Raw genomic sequence first — 6692 nt, 5'->3', positions numbered from 1 at the left:
TTAAGATGAACATTCATAATATATTCACCAATTTTGACATAAACTTGTAGATGTAGCTTTATGTATAAGTTGACCTAATCTTTAGAATCACATGAAGTACATTATAATACTACAAAACAGAATAGTACAGATAATTTTAATAATTTATAGTACTACAAAAAGCAAAATTAATACACCCTAAATTATAACGAACATGATGAAAGTAGGGTTGTGAGAGATAAAAGGCACTTTAGTAGAATGGGCTATTTGGCAGAAGGGGCATGAATGAAAGAATGAGACAACCTACTGTCACGCCCGCATTTCCTAAGGATAGGAAGTACGGTGGACCGCGACTAGGGGAGGCGTAAAGAAGCGGGGAAGAAAGGGGAAAAACAAGAATATTTGACCCAAAGACATTTAATAAAAGGAAATTCATTTTAAAACAAGGTACTGTAGCGACATTTCAAAAGTTTAAGTAACCAGAGTTTAAATGAAAACATTGTTTCGGATTACAAGCAGCGGAAAAAGATCAAGAGACAGATAATGCCGGGTATGACGACACGACATTATCCAAAACAAAGTGAAACGCATTTTGACTTTAACTGCTCAACATCCGTCCTCCCCATCGCCGCTCAACCTGCACATTAAGAAAACAACATGCAGGGCTGAGTACTTATTGCACTCAGTGGACACACGCCAAAATCATAGTTTGTCATGCCATAACAGTGTAACATTGGGGTTTTGAGTGTAATGAAAATAACCCAAGTACACCAAAATATATTTCATAAATTCGACTGCGCAGTCATTTTCCGATATTGCCACCCTTATTCCCTCAATCATACACTATCTGATCCAAACGGTGACAAGGGGCGTGGCCACACCCCAGGTCATCTAGACCGGCCAACTTGCTCTCAGATGGCACCCAGTCTCGTGTACACTAGCCTGAGGGTTCGCAGCCCAACAGACCCGAATTCGATTAAACATATGTGGTAAACCACTTCAGATAGGTTTCAAATCAAAACATTTGGCAAGACAAACAGTTCACCTCCATAAACAATTCCGGAACAGAGTCCGTATTAAAAACAACCCACGTAAAAGTAGGGTAGAAAAGCCCACCTCGATTGCTTAGCTTTTAAAATAATTCCCTTCTTCAACCACACTTTCCTCGTAAACGATCACCCTTTTGAAAGATAAATTGTATCATGATTAGAGTCAGAAGAGACGAGACTTTAAACGACAATGCATGATTCCTACGTGGACGACTTCAACATCTAGCACGTTACACGTACATACACTTAACAACATGTTACAAAACAAACACACAAAGTCACACGTTCGAAACACACCCCGCACGCAAACGACGTACCCAAAACGCGCACACGACACACGAACACAGCACTCCAAGTCCTGGCATACCCTTACTGTGCAAACGGCTCACTTGGCTCGGAAAAGGTTCGGAAAAACTCGGAAAAAGGATCGGCGTCTCGACATGGCTCGGTGTCTCGGCCGCTGGCTCGGCACCTCGGCCACCTGTTCGGCACCTCGGCCGCTGGCTCGGCACCTCGGCCGCCTGCTCGGCACCTCGGCCGCCTGCTCGGCACCTCGGCCGCTGGCTCGGCACCTCGGCCGCCTGCTCGGCACCTCGGCCGCTGGCTCGGCACCTCGGCCGCCTGGCTCGTCCCGTGCACACTCACTTTCCTCCAACTTCCGATTCTCAAACCCTATACAACATTCACACCACACATTCTCCGTCCCAAAACACACCCAGACACCTGGGATCATCCCTTCAAAACTCTCCACAACACTGCCCTAGGCCGAACCCTACAACTCTCGGCCAACACACACGAAACCCTCGAACCAAACACTGATTTTCCCGAGCCATCTCTTGGTCAAACACACCCACATTCATCACAAAAACATAGCACTCAGAAACACACCCAAAGCACATGAAAACATCTCCCAAAAACATACAACTCGCGAAACTGCGCAGTCTACTTGCAAAAATCATAATAAAATCATACGACATTCAAAGAGGCTGAAAATTACACACCACACAGAAGCCACATTAACCTTTATACAGTTCAAAATTCGTACCCAACGGAGATCGTTTGCTTAGATAAAAAGGGGTCGGAACCCACTGCCAGTTACTACCAAAAACATGCTCAACCATATCACAAAGCCACAAACCCTATTCAGCATCTAAACCATCCAAAACGTCCTATATGCATGAGTTTTCGAATTAAACAAGGGTTAGGGTTTGGTTACCTTTCTTGGATAGTTCAAACGTAAATTCGAAGCTTTCCCTACACCGATTTACAACGTACGAGCGTAACACCTTGAAGAAGCCAAGATGATGATGAGAAGGGGATGAATGGGGAAAGGTAAACCGAGAGAGAGAGGGGCGAGAGCTTACCGTGAGAGCACACTTCGAGAGAGATGAGAGCTAGAGAGCGAGAGAGAGAGACCGAGAAGAGAGAACGAATGGAAAAGAGGGGGAGGGAAATCGGTTATGAGGGAGTGGGGGCGGTTGAGAGAATCATGGGGTGATGGGGGAGGTTTTTTTTTCGAAAAAGAAGAGAGAATTGGGGAGGGAGGGATTTAATTTGTTAATTAGGAGTTTTTATTCATAGCTTAATTACTTAATTCCATTTTAATTTGCCTAGGTAGAAAAATACCACATCCACAACAATCAAATAAACACAAATAATATTTTCCACACCATATTTTAAACACAAAAACATAAAAATTTCATCCTTAATTAAAAGAATAAAATTCCACAAATTTTCGGGTATTACATTCCTCCCACCTTAACAAAATTTCGTCTCGAAATTTGTTAGATTACTCAAACAGCTCTGGAAACTTCTCTCTCATCTCATCTTCTGATTCCCATGTTGCCTCTTCGGTTCCATGATTCCTCCACCGTACTTTCACCGAAGCAATTGACTTATTCCTCAATTCTTGCACTCTTCGATCCAAAATGGCCTCGGGCTTCTCCTCATAGCTTAGATCGGGATTTAGGACCATCATCTCTTCTTGGTGAACTATGTGGGTGGGGTCAAACACGTACTTCCTCAATTGTGACACATGGAAGACGTTGTGCACATTTCCAAAGCTTGGTGGTAGAGCCAACCTGTATGCTTCCACGCCGACTCTATCCAAAATCTCGTATGGACCAATAAATCGGGGTCTCAGCTTTCCCTTCACTCCAAAACGAGTTATTCCCTTAGAAGGGGAAACTTTCAGAAAGACCTTTTCCCCGACCTCGAACTGTAACTCGGTCCTTCGAACATCCGCATAAGATTTCTGTCGATCTTGTGCCTCCTTGATCCTCCCACGGATTTGTTGGACAATCTCTATCATCTCTTCTACAGAGTCTGGTCCGAGAATTCTTCTCTCACCCACTTCATCCCAATAAAGTGGCGATCTACACTTCTTTCCATACAAGGCCTCATATGGGGCCATCTTGATAGTCGCCTGGTAACTATTGTTGTACGCGAATTCAACCAATGGCAACACTTCTTCCCAACCCCAGCCTCGATCAAGCACCACGGCTCGTAGCATGTCCTCCACGGCTTGTATCGTTCTCTCCGACTGCCCGTCGGTTTGAGGGTGGAAAGCTGTACTGAAATTCAACTTAGTCCCCAACTCGCGTTGCAGGCTTGTCCAAAATCTAGAAGTGAATTTAGCATCACGATCAGATGTGATTGTCGCTGGAACTCCATGCAAGCGTATAATCTCCCGTACATATACCTTAGCCAACTGGTCGGATCCATAAGTAGCGCGAACCGGTACAAAGTGGGCAGATTTGGTGAGACGATCTATAATCACCCAAATCACCGTGTTCCCTCGCTGGGATTTTGGCAGTCCTATCACAAAGTCCATTGCAATATGTTCCCACTTCCATTCCGGAATCTCGAGGGGTTGCAATTTCCCATAGGGCCGTTGGTGTAGCGCCTTTACTTGTTGACACGCTAGGCATCTCTCCACAAAAGCTGCAACATGCTTTTTCATACCGTTCCACCAAAACTGTCTTTTCAAGTCTTGATACATTTTGGTGCTCCCTGGATGAGCAGCGTATGGGGTTTCATGTGCTTCTCTCATGATTTCCATCCTCAAGCCTTCATCCTTGGGCACACACAACCTTCCCTTGTAGGTGAGACCGTTATCCGCTGCCTCACGGAAACTTCCGGGTTCACCCGTCCTCACTTCTGAGCGAATCCTTTCTAGTAGCGTATCTCGCCGTTGAGCTTCCACAATTCTGGCTCTTAAGTCGGGTTCCATCACCAACGTGGCTACTATCCCTTCCACAGTCTCGGGCATTCTCACCACTTCCAAGCGCATCTTACTGAACTCTTGGATTATACTCTCCTCGATAGTAAGAAAGGTGGCCAGCTGAGATTGAGACTTCCTACTAAGAGCATCGGCCACTACGTTTGCTTTTCCCGGATGGTAATTTATACCACAATCGTAGTCCTTCACCAACTCGAGCCACCTACGTTGGCGCATATTCAGCTCCTTTTGCTCAAAGAAGTACTTTAGACTCTTATGGTCCGTGTATATCTCACAACGGACTCCATAGAGATGGTGTCTCCAGATCTTCAAAGCATGTACCACGGCTGCCAGTTCCAAGTCATGCGTCGGATAATTCAACTCATGGGGCTTCAATTGTCTCGATGCATATGCAATCACTTTCCCCTTCTGCATAAGCACACATCCCAGTCCCACCTTCGACGCATCCGTATATACCGCATAGTCAGTCTCTGGCTCCGGCACAGCTAGGATTGGTGCGGTGGTCAATTTCTCCTTCAACAACTGAAAGCTCGCCTCACATTCTGGCGTCCAAATCATCTTGACTCCCTTTTTCAGTTGTTGCGTCATTGGCCTTGCTATCTTCGAGAATCCCTCGATGAATCTTCGATAATAGCCCGCCAGTCCTAAAAAGCTTCGGATTTCATTTTGTGTAGAAGGTGGCTTCCATTCCTGCACTGCTTCCACCTTGGCCGGGTCTACACGAATTCCATCTGAGGTTACTACATGTCCAAGAAAGTTCACTTCCTTGAGCCAAAACTCGCATTTACTGAACTTGGCATATAGTTTCTCGTCCCTTAGAGTTGCTAAGACGGTTCTCAAGTGCTCTTTGTGCTCCTCTTCGTTCTTTGAGTAAACGAGCACGTCATCGATGAAAACCAGGACAAACCGATCCAGAAATGGATGGAACACGCGGTTCATAAGGTCCATGAACACTGCCGGGGCGTTCGTCAGTCCAAAAGGCATTACAACGAACTCATAATGACCATATCTTGTTCGGAACGCCGTCTTGGGTACATCTTCTCGCCGAACCCTCAACTGATGGTACCCAGACCTCAAATCCATCTTAGAGAAGACTCCTGCCCTCGAAGTTGGTCAAACAAGTCGTCTATCCTTGGTAGTGGATACTTGTTCTTTAGCGTTAGTTTGTTTAGCTCCCGATAGTCGATGCACATCCTCATCGTTCCATCCTTCTTCTTTACAAACAACACTGGTGCTCCCCATGGTGACACGCTAGGTCTAATGAATCCCAATTCCAGTAGCTCTTGCAGTTGCACCTTAAGCTCCTCCAACTCTTTTGGCGCCATTCTATAAGGTGCCTTGGATATTGGTGCCGATCCGGGCTCCAGATCGATCGTGAATTCTACCTGCCTGTCGGGTGGGGGTCCCGGCAATGCATCGGGGAAGACATCGGGATATTCACTCACTATCGCCACATCTTCTATCTTCCTGTCTTTCTTCTCCTCCCCATTCAAATAAACAAGGTACGCTGGACATCCCTTCCTCATCATTGTAGTGGCTTGCAGCGCAGAGATAATGGACTTGCGTCGGCTCATTGGGACTCCGTGAAACTTCGTCGGCTCCTTTCCGGGGGTTTCAAACGAGATTTCCCTTTCTCTACAATGAAGGGTAACGTGGTTCTCCGCTAACCAATCCATACCCAAGATTATGTCTACGCTACCCATCGTCATTACTTGCAAATTATAAGCCACTAAACTGAGTTCACCTATTCCAAAGTTCACACATGCACAAGATCGGGATATATCTATAGTCCCGCCTACCGGTGAGGTCACACTCATAGTGGGTTCGGTCTTAACAGTATGTAATCCCAAAGTATCCACACAAGACGTTGATATAAAGGAATGCGACGCACCCGTATCAAACAAGACAACTATAGGCATATTGAGAAGTGTGCCCATACCTGCCAAGTTTCCTTGCTCAAAGGTTTCTTTCCCGTTTGCCGGCTGTTTCCCCTTCAAGGCGTAGGCCCTTGCTTGCGATGGCAATCCTTGGCGGCGTTGCTGTGGTGGAGGTGCAGGTAAAGCCTGGGGTTGTGGACGGAAACCTAGCTGGTTCTGTCTCGTTCCCGTTCCCATGTTCTTATTTGGGCAGCTTCGGAAGTAATGGCCACTTCCACCACAGTTGAAGCACCTAGGGTCTCGACACTCCCCGGCGTGGTACTTGAAGCACCTTCCACATTGAGGGTTCCTCGGCGGAAAGTTTGCCCTCGGTTGGAAAGTATTCTGTCTCCCGCCATTGTAGGGTGGGTTCCTCATGTGTTGTGGCCTCTTACCACCATACTGAGCCTGGTCACCATCCCACCTCCTCTTCTCTTGGTGGCCTGACTGAGCTTGTAGGGGTGTCGCGTTTGTTGTTGCCACAACTCTTGGCTTAGGGAGTGCATC

The 6692-nt window shown here is 46.5% G+C and overlaps 1 long non-coding RNA gene across 1 annotated transcript; it reads right to left on the bottom strand.

Annotated features, from left to right (window-relative positions):
* Nucleotides 1-430: 430 nt before the first annotated feature.
* Nucleotides 431-2425, bottom strand: LOC121771371. Its single transcript, XR_006044011.1, has 3 exons — nt 2245-2425; nt 1096-1159; nt 431-616 (listed from the first exon to the last, which is right to left on the bottom strand). It is a non-coding gene; the product is annotated as an uncharacterized LOC121771371 (long non-coding RNA).
* Nucleotides 2426-6692: the final 4267 nt, after the last annotated feature.

This window comes from Salvia splendens, chromosome 16 (assembly GCF_004379255.2).
Source record: "Salvia splendens isolate huo1 chromosome 16, SspV2, whole genome shotgun sequence".
Taxonomy (NCBI): Eukaryota; Viridiplantae; Streptophyta; class Magnoliopsida; order Lamiales; family Lamiaceae; genus Salvia; species Salvia splendens.
Note: the sequence above shows the minus strand (reverse complement) of the source record. Positions and strands in the feature narration are given on the sequence as shown.